Here is a 13522-nt window from a genome sequence, read left to right as displayed (position 1 = left end):
GACAATTAGTGGAGTCATCTGGAGATGACTGAGGTGTTTGAGCAAAATAAGAATTTTAAAACAATTATAATAATGATCAATGATATAGAAATAAATATGCTCATAATGAATAAAAAGTGAGGAATCTCAGTAGAGAAGCTAAATTAAAAGAAACCAAATAAAAATTTCAGAAAATTACACCATCTATAAATTTTTAATTATGGCATGATGACAAAGTAGAGTCAATAAACTTGAGCATAGAGCAATATAAATTATCTAACCCAAAAAACAAACCAATCAATTAAGAGAAAATGAACAGAGTCTCAGGGACATATAGGACAATTAAAAACGTCCAATTTACATTAAATTGGTGTCTTAGAAGGAAAGGAGTATTTGACCAAAATATTTGAATTAATAATAGCCAATATGTTATCAAATTGGTGAAAAAAATAAATGTACAGATATAAGAATCTCAATAACACCCTGCTACATCACATTCAAAGAACATCATGTCTAAGAACATTATAGTCAAACTATTTGAAATGAAAAATAAAAAGAATCCCTGAAAGCAACAAGAACAAAACAATACATTCGACACAGAGGAAGAATGGTTACTTAACAACTGACTTCTCTAAAATTGTGGACTCTAGAGGACATTGGAATTACATATTCAAAGTGCCAAAGAGAAAAAAATATGAACTGAGAATTTTATAGTGAACAAAATTATCCCTCAAAAATAAAGACAAGAGAGGAGACATTTTAGGTTTTTTACATGAGAGAGTTATTATAAGCAAACCATTAATATGTGCAAAGCTAAAGGAAGTTTTTCAGTCTCCTGGGAAATAATATCAGGTTAACTTGGACCTTTAGGAAGCAAGGAGGACACTAGTAATGTTAAGTTTCTAGATAAATATATACTACTATTTTCTCTGGTTTCTGTGTGTACCTATAACTGTTTAAAGCAAAAATTTGTAACATTATTTTTTGAGTTGGATAGTGTATGCATATGTGCCACGTATGATAACTGGAACATAAGGGTGAAGAGGGGAGCAAAGGAAACCAACCAATAGTGAGGTTCTACAGTTTATGGTCCGGGGACATTGTTAAAGCTGGCTAGCTTGTGAAAGTTATGAGTGTATATTATCATCTGTAGAGCAACTACTGAGATGTTTTTAAAAACTGAAGTGCCATAAAAACTCATTTCAAGACAGTGACTGTCACCTCAGTCAAATCTAAGGAAGTGAATAAGTTTACTTCCAATAGAATAATTATTGGCATTATGCTTTAAAGAAACTCTTTACATTGTTTCTTTTTAATATGCAGTGTGTCATAATTGTGTTGATGTGTGACAGAAGTTACAACACTTCAATGGAATCTGCAAAGCACTGATTAGTCACAATAGTAACTAGATTCTTAATTTTATCTCTATTTTTAAGAGAATTGCTATCATTATTTCACATAAAGGCAGGTACACAAATATTTATCACAGCATTGTTTATAGTATGAGGAGGAGTAGATGTCACCCAGAAGAGGGGATAAGGAAAATGCAGATGCATTCAATGAAGTATATAGAGCTATAAACAACAGACTAGATATACACATAGCAACACAAATGCATCTTTTAACTATAAACGACTGAAGAAAAACCAAGACAAAGTCTAGATTGAAATCTCTAAGACTGTATCTTCAACATAAATTAAAAATCTATGCTCATGCAACAATATACATCTTGGAGGGCTACATACAAAGTAACTCATGTAAACATGTCAGAATAGCTGTTTCTGGGAAAGAAAGTAAAGGCAGTGCAGAAGGAAGTAAGAGACAGATGGTAGGGAGATAGGTGATATATACAAATAAAAAAATAATGAGAATATTTATGTATTAAACAATAATAATAATAATAATGTATTATGAAATGAAGAGAGTGAATAACCCTAGCTCTTTACCTAGGATTTATCTAAAAAGTAAGGAAAAACTTGGAGGGGATTAGGGGTGCAGAATGGAGACAACTGTACTTGAACAATAATAAAAAAAAAAGTAAGAAAAAATAATTGGATTTTCTGAACCTTGTTTTTTCTTCTTCTTTGTTGTTATTTTCTGAATGTCTAGGATTCATGTCCACACTAGTTTTATAACTTAAAATAATTGACAGGTTTTATGGAAGAGTCATCAAACCAGGCTGCAGTAATTCTTGGCAATAAGAACTAGAGGCAGTAAGCAAAATATTTTCAGTGATCAGTGTAGATGAAGAGTCAGATTTTCATCACCTATGCACCCGTTAAAGCCAAATAAAAACTGATTCATAGGCTTTAAAATTTTGATTTAAACCACGAACTAGTGAGCTAGGCAGAGGTTGACAAACCGTAGCCTATAGGCTAACTCCCACTGAACAAACTGTTTTTGTAAAGCACAAGAGCTAAGAATAGTATTACATTTTAAAATGGTTTTATATCTACCTATATAATATCCTTTATTTGTACTTCTTGACTAGAGGTACAAAATAAAGAGGCAAAGCTTAAAATATTTACTATCCGCCTCTTCAAGAAAAAGTTTGCTGACCCCTGACCTAGACTCCTGAAAGATAATTATTTCTGATATTCTTTCACTTACATGACTTACATACCAGGTTACAGAAAAAATAGTTTTAGAGACAGTTTTGGGCCCAAAGTAGGACTCTAACACTGTTTGGCAACCCCTGCAAGAGAATATGGAGAAATGTGCTATGGGCTAAGTAAAAAATATTTCTATGATCAATATCTAAGGTCATGTGCAAGGTAGTTTAAGGAATAACCTTTATCAGCACTAGAGTATAATGATTATTGCAGATTGTGTTTTCCAAAAGGGACGTCGTAGAATTTTCTATTACACACACTCTTTTGAAAAGACATGTTGATACCTTTCCCATTGCTAAATGGGGTCTATTATATCCCCTTGAATTTGGGTATGCTGGTGACCATGAAGAATATGATGTTACATAACTTTTAAGGCTTGGGTTGCTTGTTCTTGGATCCCAGCTTCCATGATGTGAGGAAGCTCAGAACACATGAAGAGGCCATGAGTAGGTGTTCGGCTGGACACCGGCTGCAGTCTCAGCTGACAGTCCACATTGATGACCAGACACCTGCGTGAAGAAGCCTTTGAGGTGGCTGGAGCCCTAGCCACCCACCTGCCACCTGCACGGAAGACCCCAAGCAAGAACCATGAGAGATCACAGTAAATTGATTGCTGTTGTCCTAAGCCACTAAATTTTGGAGTATTAATTTTGTAAGAGTACATGATCAGAACAAGTATTTATAATCTCTATTTTTGAAAGACTCAAAGAATATTCTTAACATTATTCAATACATCATCAAATTAGTTTTATGCAGAGAGGTCACCGTTACAGATGAGTTATTTGGCCTATCTGATTTCATGATACTCTTGCAGGATTAGATATAACTGGAAGTTGCTGGCCATTACTAGCTTATAAAGCTTCATGAGCCAAAGGGAACATGCAAGAATCAGGAAGTTTCACAAACCATGACAAATCAAACTTGGTAATAAAATGATTATTTTGAAATAATCATGTAAGCACAGCCTCAGTAAACCAAAAATTACATCAGTAATATACTTTAAAACTTCTTCTTATGTAATGATTTATGCATAAATATATATACACATATATATGCACAAATATATAATTTCTAAACAAATAATGACATGTACTTTTTCCAAGGAAAAAGCAAATTTCTTCATCATACATTTTAGGGTTTACTCCCATATAACCCTTTCTAAAAGATAAGGCTTAAGACATAAACTTGTTTGTTAGTTTATATTGATTTTAGCTTCCACATATAGGAGAAATCATATGGAATTTTTCTTCTTCTGTCTGATTTATTTAACAGCATAATACCCTCTAGGTCTATGCATGTTTTCACAAATGGTAATATTTCATTCTTTTTTATGGCTGAGGAATATTCTATTGTATGTATGTACCAACTCTTCTTTATCCATTCATTTACTAGTGGACACAGGTTGCTTCCATTATCTTGGCTATTGTAAATAATGCCACAGTGAACATAAGGATCCACAGCATGTATATTTTTGAATTAGAGTTTTGGGTTTCTTTGGATAACTACTCAGAAGTGGAATTACTAGGTCATGTGGTGGTTCTATTTTTAATTGTTTGAGTCCCCTCCATGTTTCCCACAGTGGCTGCATCCATTTGAAATCCCACAAAGAGCGCACAAAGGTTCCCTTTTCTCCACAACCTTGCCGTCACTTGTACTGATTTTTTGATCATAGACATTCTCACAGGTGCAAGGTGATATTCATTGTGGCTTTAATTTGCATTTCTCTGATGGTTAGTGATGTTGAGCATCTTTTCCTATATCTATTGGCTATATCTCTGTGTCTTTTTGGAGCAATATCTATTCAGGTCCTCTGTCCATATTTTAATAAGATTGCCTGTCTCTTGGTATTAAATTGCATGAATTTCTTATATATAGATTTTGAATGTATCACTAGTAAATATCTTCTCCCATTCAGTAGGTTGTCCTTTTGTTTTGTGGGTAGTTTTCTTTGCTGTGCAAAACCTTTTAGTTTTATGTGGTCACATTTGTTTATTTTTTCCTTTGTTTTTCTTGCCCGAGGAGACCTATTTAAAAAATATTACTAAGAGCAATGTCACAAAGTTTACTGCCTATGTTTACTTCAAAGAGTTTTATAGTTTTGGGTCTTACATTTAAGTCATTAATTCATTTTGAGTTTATTATTGTATATGGTACAATAAAGTGATTTAGTTTATTTACCTTTTTAAAAAAGCAAAAACAAACTCATAGAGAACAAACTGATGGTTGCCAGGGGGAGGGGTGGAGGGTTGGGTAAAAAAAGTGAAGGGATTAAGAAGTACAAATTAACAGTTAGGAAATGGTCTTGGGATGCAAAGAACAACATAAGGAATGTAGTCAATAATACTGTATTAACCATGTGTAGTGTTACAGGGGCACTAGAGTTACCTGGGGAATCACTGTGTAAGTTAACGTAAATGTCTAACCACTGGGCTGTGCACCTGAAACCATTAATATGGACTATTAGCCATAATTAAAAATGTTTAAATATGTATATAAACTTGTAATTTGGGATTGTAATGAAAGTAAAACAGTTTTAATGTCATCTTTATGAACCGTGCTAAATGTGTCTGTTGAAAGAAAGAATATATATAATAAATTCTTTCACAACATTATAAAACAACATTTTTGGTTTTATGTTCGGTATGATCAATTTTCCTTTACTTGAAATGACATTGAAGTAAACTATAAGAAAAGGCTTTTGAGATTTTTTTTTATGAGGACAAACCTATGACATTTTCATGAAGCCTTCGGTCTTAACCTTAGAAATCTGGCTGCTGAGGATAAAGGCAGGGAGAGGAGCAGGAAGGATCCAAGGGCGGGCTGCCAGCATTAAATGCAAATATATTCATTAAAATTGGCCAAACAGGAAGGTATATTGCACTTTTAATGACTTTTTAAAACACACAAATATTCTGCAGGTGGGTGTTTATAATTTAATTAAACTTTGAAGGAAGCAATAGTTATCAGCGGAAATGGGGCTTGGTGATAAGATGCTATCTAGACTTAAGTTTTTCACCTGTTATTTTATATAAATGTTATATAAAAATTTAAATCCATCAAGAGCTGCCTTATTTCTACTTTCATATCTTTGACTTTCCTGCAGAGTCAGTGCATCATTATCATGGGATTTTTATTTTGAGTTGTATTGCTAGAAATACCTCAAATAATGGAAATACTACATATAATTTTTTAAATATATATTTTCTAAAAACTTTAGAGCAGTGATGGGGAATTCAAATATGTTTTGCATGTAATGTATTTGTGTGGTACAAGGTGAGACTGAGACATTTATTTGAGCATTTCAGGACAGACAAACATACACATCTACTCCTCCCAAACACAGTGAGGCAAAAAGGCCAACAGATTTCAAAAAGTAAAATATTCAAGTAACATTTTATGCCAGCAGTCCCCCACTTTTTGGCACCAGGGGCCAGTTTCATGGAAAACATGTTTTTCACAGACTGGGAAGGCAGGGAAGAAAACAGGGAATGATTCAAACATAGTACATTTATTGTATAGTTTATTTCTATTATTACTACATTGTAATATATAGTGAAATAACTAGACAACTCACCATTACACAAAATCATTGAGGGCCCTAAGCTTGTTTTCCTGGAATTAGATGGGTCCATCTGGGGGTGATGGGACACTGTGACAACTGAATTGTGTGGCTTATATCATCTACTCTGTAGTCTCATTTTGGTTTCTCTCACTGCAGAAAACCCTGCTTCACAAAGACAGGATGTTGGAAATGGAAGCAGGCTCTTCAGAGCTTTTGTGACAATCTCAGGATATTCTGTCTTCACTTTAATCCAGAACATACGGAGGTTTGAAGTTGTCTCAAACATACTTTTAAGGCCACTGTTACTTGCAATGTTAAGCACTTGATCCTCTCCCAACATGGACAAAGTTGACTCACCAGGCTTATTCACAAATAGGTTGTGGGGACACATTTCTTCTCAGTTCAGAGGCTTTCGTGGTTGGGAGGTAATGCTCACACTCTTCTGGAAGCTGAGACAGGTGACCATGCACCAGCTGGGAGAAAGAAGGCCCTGGCTCAGTCTCTTTAGAAATCTCTGCTAATGTTTGAAACATGTCAAACATCCAGTGTTCACTTGTTGCCCCCAAATTCCAGTTTGTTTTGAATGCAGGCACTTTAACTGCCAATTTGAACACAGTTGTCATTCTCCCCTGAAGTGGCAGATTGAGTTCATTGAGCAGATTGACTATGTCACACAAGTAAGCGGGTTTTGCAACCCATTCTGTGTCACTGAAATGTGCTGCCAGTGGTGACCGTTTTTCTAAAAGAAATCTCTGGAGTGGCCCTCATAACTCAAAAGCTCTGGCCGGTGATCCACCTGTAGAAAGCCACCTCACTTCTGTGTGTAAGAGGTGTGCTGTGTCCATCTCCTCACGGAGCTGCATGAGCAGATGAGATTAAGGGCATGTGCTTTAATGTGGTTGCTCATTTTAATCACATCCTGTAAAATGTTGTTAAGTTCAGGTGACATTTTTTGGCTGTCCAGCATTTCTCTATGGATGACACAGTATATAGACTCACTTTTAGAAGTGACTTCTTTGACCCAAGTAGTGAAACCAGAAAGCTGTCCAGTCATGGCAGCCACCCCATTGGAGCATAGACTGACATAAAATGACCAGCTCAGCTTTCCTGGTGTGCAATCATTCAAAGACTTGATTAGTTCTGCAGCTGTGGTGTTGGTTGGCAACAGAAGCACACATAACACATCCTCATGCACATCCCCCTGAAAAATACATTGCACAAAGACGAGCATTGTTGCCTTGTTGTCAACATCAGTAGGCTTGTCAACCTGGATTGTATACCATGGTGACTTATTAATACCCTCTAACAATTGTGCTTCAATATCCCCTGCTATTTCATCAGTTTGTCTAGTTATAGTGCTAGCAAAAAAAGGAACAACTGCAGCCTCTCCTAAAAGTTCATGACAACTGTCCTTAGCAGCAGGCAGGATCAGCTCTTCACCAATAGTAAAGGGCTTCTTAGCTTTAGCAGTGTGGTTACCCGCTAAGAATGACACTCTCAGTGCAGACACATTTGATGAAGTGGTGGCCTTCAATGATTGCTTTTATAATTTGTTTTCATGTCTTTTTTCTTTTGAAAAAGTCCAGAGTCTTGTCTTTTGATGCAGTGTGCTTGGTCTCCATGTGCTGAAGCAGTTTTGAAAGTTTCATAGCTTCGTTGGGTAGCCGGTCACCACATATTATACAGAGCATGCTTGGAGACTGTGAATCACCTGTTGCAATGAACCTATAATATAAGTAGGACTCTTGGTATTTTCTTTTAAATGCTGTCTTCTTTTTGTTAGCAGTCTAAGTCTTCTGCTGTCTCATCATTGGGTCTTTCCCCCTTTTCAAAGGAGCTCTCCAGTGATGTTTGGTTTTTACTCATTTTGGATAGGCTTAGCTTGTGGGCTTACCAAAACTGTGACTGAAGAAAGTGTGCAGTGCAGGGAAATAAGCACAGATGAAAGCAGTAAATAAAATAATGGGCAGGCCGCGCACAAACTAAACTAAGTGTCAGATTCTGACTTTAAGCCTGCCACCACGTGCAGCTGCACAACCGAAGTACGTCAACTCACTTGCCAGTACACAGCCTGCCACCAGATGCAGCTTACTTGTCACTTGCCGCTCATAGGGTTTTGATGTGACTCTGGAAGTAATTGGCTTATTATGGCCTCTGTGCAGTCAAACCTCTCTACTAATGATGATCTGTATTTGTAGCCCCTCCCCAGCACCAGTATCACCGCCTCGGCTCCACCTCAGACCATCAGGCATTAGATTCTCATAAGGAGCACACAGCCTAGATCCCTTCAGCAGGGTTTGTGGTCCTACAAGGATCTAATGCCTCCACTGATCCGACAGGAGGCGGAGCTCCAGTGCTAAATGTGAGCGATGGGGAGCAGCTGTAAATACAGATAAAGTTTCTCTTACTGGCCCACCACTCACCTCCTGCTGTTCAGCTTAGTTCCTAACAGGCCATGGACTGGTATGGCTCAATGGCCCAGGGGTTGTGAACCCCTGCTCTATGCATCCGTGGACATGTTATAGGATATTCTGATCAGAACACCAAAAAAATGGTTTCACTCTTTTAATCATCATTCTTTTTTGGTTATCAAGGTATTTGAAAAGTAAAAATTATTGATGATTTTACTAACAGCTGCTTAGTTTCTACAACACCTAGCAAACAATTTGACAGACTTCTTAATTATTGAATTTGCTGAAGTATAAACATAAATTTGAAAGCTTCTGAACAAAAATAAGACACAGGTCTACACAAGCAAATGCAATGAGTACTTGTTGAAATTGCTTTAAAAATGGAAAAAAAACCCTTTTGTGTTAGCATTTGAGATTAAAGATATCTTTAGATTGAATCATATGAAGATTACTTCATTTTTAAACTTCATTTAGGTAGACAAGAGTTTGGATGATATAGTTACTTTACATACTTATCTTCAAAAATGTACTTAAATCATAAATATGTGTTCCTACATACTTAAAGTGACTTAATGAGGTAGCTTTCTATAAACCAAACATGGAAACATCTCACAATTTCATAGCTGTTTCCTGGATGTAAATTCATGATTTTTTTTATCCAAATTGTCTCTATTTTCGTATGCAGCTCAAAGTAAAGTCTCTTATTTTCAAGTTATTAATAGAAATTTATAGCTTATATTCATTCTCTTCCCTTCTGTATAAAATTAATGCCCCACTCTGGAAGAAACACCCAATTCCTCATCTGTTAAGTTAATTGTAGAAGGTGTGAGTATAAAATAGCCTATAGAGCCCTGGCTGGTGTAGCTCAGTGGATTGAGCATGGGCCTGCGAACCAGAAAATCGTGGTTCGATTCCCAGTCAGGACACATGCCTGGGTTGCAGACAAGTTCCCTGCAGGCCAGTTCCCAGCAGGGGATGAACGAAAGGCAACCATACATTGATGTTTCTCTCCCTCTCTCCTTCCAAAGATAAATAAATAAAATATTTTTAAAAATAGCCTATAGAAGAAAGAACATTCAAATGCCATATCACCTTAAAAAGGTAATAATATTCCTTCTATCAAGTGGTTGACAGATCATTTTTTAATCTATAAGAATTCTCTGACTTTCATGCTACTAATGACATAGAGGTGACAAGTAAAAAAGTGAAATGAGGATTTTACAACATAGGCAAGACTCATATTAGTAAAAGAATTCTTAGAGACCAGGACTGCAGATAAACCAAAGACCAATTGGAAAAAAACAAAGTTAATGCATTTTCATTCTTTGTCTACATAACTCATTTAGAAATTCTAATAAATGCATTGTTTTTATAACACAACTTAGAATTACATTCAAATTCTTTTTTGACAGTGGCAATGCTTCCTTTAAGGCTCCTGAGTTTGTAAAACATTTTATTTTTCTTTCTTCTCTCTTTGGAACCCCAATTACCTTGGAATTTTTCCTAGAAGTAACACATTTCTTCATTTATTCTCAAGGTCACAGCTGAATGTTTTCACCAAGACTTACCATCAGCTGAATAAAAACTCAACGTTCACAAGTATCAGTAAAGAAGGCAAGAAAACATATCACCAGTATGGCAGACAAATGATTTGAAGTTCCAGTGCCAGTTCTGTCAATAATCAAACATATTCACAGTATTGTCTTTACCTGTAAAGTGAAATAATTGGTTCAATTTACTCTATGGTTCTTCTGATCTCAAATACAATGATTTAAACAAATTAGAGATTATTCAGAAATTGCCCTCCAGGATGAATAATCTTATTGATATCTAAACAGATTAAAACAGAATTCGACATAGACAGGAGAAAATGAAAAAGAAGGAATTATAAATATCCATGTCAAAATGACCTGGAGAGAGGAAAAAAAGAAAAATTTATGGAGGTTAAAAAGGTCAAATAATTGCAACATAACAATTGGTTGAGTGTGAGTGAAGGGAGACAAAAGAAAAGGAAATAAACACAACTCTGAGAGGATAAGTGTGGGTAACTGACAAGATAGTCATTCAAGAAAAGCTGAATAGGTAGGAAGTTCTTTTAACAACTCAGAATATCCTGGTTAAAGACGAATATAGATTAAAATATATAGCATGTAGATGGCAGCTTAGAAGAGAAGTCAGGAAAAGAAAAGCAGAGTTGGTATCATGGTCATATGGTCATAGAGATGACTGTCACTGAATGTGACAGTTCATGGGAAGAACACAGGGTTGAATGTTTAAAAAATGTTGATATGGCTAAGGACTCAAGAAGTCACCATGATTCAGCAATCAAATAATCATTGGTGATTCCCAAGAGAAAATAAAACAAACTGTGCTACATATATACTCTTACTGCCATGGGTTCAAATTTTTAGGAAAATGTTACATTTACATTATGGCCAAGTAAAATGTCATTCACTGTAGAAGTTTCATAGAAGTTTGAAATTTTGAAACACATAAACACACACCTATCATGCATCCTGGTTATTTCACCTCATATATATATGTATACATATATATATATATATGATTTTGGATCCTATTATTAAATGCATATAGCCTTGTCTCTATTGTTGATTGTAAACAATATCACAAAATGCTGCCTTTCACTGTAACACTTTTTGTCTTCAATTTAAACTTGCTTATTAGTCATTTTATTACTCCAGCAATTATAAATAATTTGCCTGAGCATTTTTTTTAAATTTCTACTTTAACTTCTGTTGGTTGCTTCATTTTAGATCAGAGTTTCTCAACATTGGAGCTACTGAGGTTTGGAAGGTTCTATTTTGTTTGAGAGGCTGTGCTACGTATTGTGGGATATTTGGCTTCTACCCAGGGGGTACCAGGAGCACTCCCACTTTCCCTTGGGACAATCAAAAATGTCTTCAGATGTTGGCAAGCGTCCCTGGGGGTGAGGGTCAGCCCCCAGCCCCCCTTCCTTTGAAAACAGCTGTTTGGGATATATCTTATATTCAGCATCTAAATGGGTTATGCAGTTTTTAGACAGAGTTATTTTTTCCTTTTAATGAGTAAACTTATCACATAATATATTTGATATTTGATCCTATTCTGGCCTCTAATTTTATGTTTGTTGTTGCTTATGTTTCCTTTGTTTTCCATCTCTTATTACATGGAATGCCTTGTATATTGTCTGTGTGTGCATGTGTACACGTGTTTGTGTGATATTTTATTTTCCTGAGATGTTAGAAGGTTTGTGATTTTTCCAATCTTCCAGTGACATAATGATAACTTTGCATCATCTGTTGACACCTTTCCTTTAAAAAATCAGCTTGACTATATTTATTGATTCCCAGCTATGAACCTTGAAAAACTAACATACCAATACTTCCTTCCACCTTTGAAACAAGTGTAATTTTGATAATATTTTAACCTTGCTTTTTACTCATCTTATTAGAATTAAGAAGAACCAAAATTCTATGATCTCCATGTCTCAGAAATCCACATCATCACCCTGTACGTTTACTTTCCTCCATAATTTAAGTGTATATATAGATAGATAATATATTTCTGATATATAGATATAGATATAGGTATAATCTATTTATCTATGTATATATATATACTTTTTGGTCAATAGAACACTTCATTAAGAAATTAATTCTTCCTTATATCTCAACCCTAAATGATAAAATACATTGTTAAATATTGTCAAAGTAACTAATTCCCAAATATCAAAGTACATATTACACTAGTAAGAAATGTTGCTTTTAGCCCTGGCTGGTGTAGCTCAGTGGATTGAGCACGGGCCTGGGAACCAAACAACCATGGTTCAATTCCCAGTCAGGGCACATGCCTGGGTTGCAGGCCAGTTCCCAGCAGGGGACACACAAGAGGCAAACATACATTGATATTTCTCTCCCTCTCTTCTTCCCTTCCCCTTTAAAGATAAATAAATAAAATATTTTTTTAAAAAAGAAATGTTGCTTTTAATGGATAAGAAAAAGATGGATGGATGTGTCAGAGATAAGATATTTTCAACAAATTCTAACAGGAAAACTTATTGGGTGATGGTAACTGTGTGGAGTGGAACTGGAGGATATTCTTTCCTATGAAGAACTTACTTCGCAATCTGAATTCTTTCAATATATTGAAAATGATTAACAGTGGAAGGAGGCACAGGTGATAGTGGGTCAATACATGTATGGCCTTATGAGTTGTTATAATATTGAAATAATTCTCGTCGATCAGTACAGATTTGCTGCTCTGACCTCCCCAGTGGCCTGACTCCACTTCACTGCCCCAGCCCCTCCAGTAAGAGTCCCAGAATCTCCCCACAACTGAACAAGGAAAGAGTTAATACTATCAGGTCAGGGAACCTTAGGGACCCTGGTCTGTTACTATGGTTTTCTGTTCTGTTTGGTGATGCCTATGCTTATAAGATTAAGATTATCCCTGGCAATTTTAACCTTATACCTGGCGGTTGGTATGGTTCAGAGTTCTCTTCCTATTAGATAATAAGATAGACAGATAGACATATCTATTAACCAATATCTATTGGTTAACAGATATTCCTGGAGTAAACATGCTTCACATCTATTGCCCATTAGTCAAAGAATATACACACACACATAATGTTAAAGTGTGAAGAAATCTTTTACAAGGAAAACAGTTTTCTGTGCCACTTGGCGTAAGCATACAGCCTAATATGTTATGCTTTTTTTCTTGAAAAAATGTAATCTCAAAGACTGAATCTGTAAAGTCCCCAAAACATCATCCTTAGATGTCATTGTCTTATATCAGGCATTAAAATCTATCCACAGGTACAGAAGATTCAGAATATGCATGTGACAAGAAACTCACAGGACAAGCTAGTACAGACAACTCATAAAAAACTACATCAAGGATATTAATATCATATCACTGGAAGAGAAAAAGAAAAAGAAAGGAATCACAGGGGAAAT

Source organism: Artibeus jamaicensis, unplaced genomic scaffold (genome assembly GCF_021234435.1).
Source record: "Artibeus jamaicensis isolate MK-2021 breed Jamaican fruit bat unplaced genomic scaffold, CSHL_Jam_final contig_482, whole genome shotgun sequence".
NCBI classification, from domain to species: domain Eukaryota; kingdom Metazoa; phylum Chordata; class Mammalia; order Chiroptera; family Phyllostomidae; genus Artibeus; species Artibeus jamaicensis.
This window is presented reverse-complemented; position numbering follows the sequence as displayed.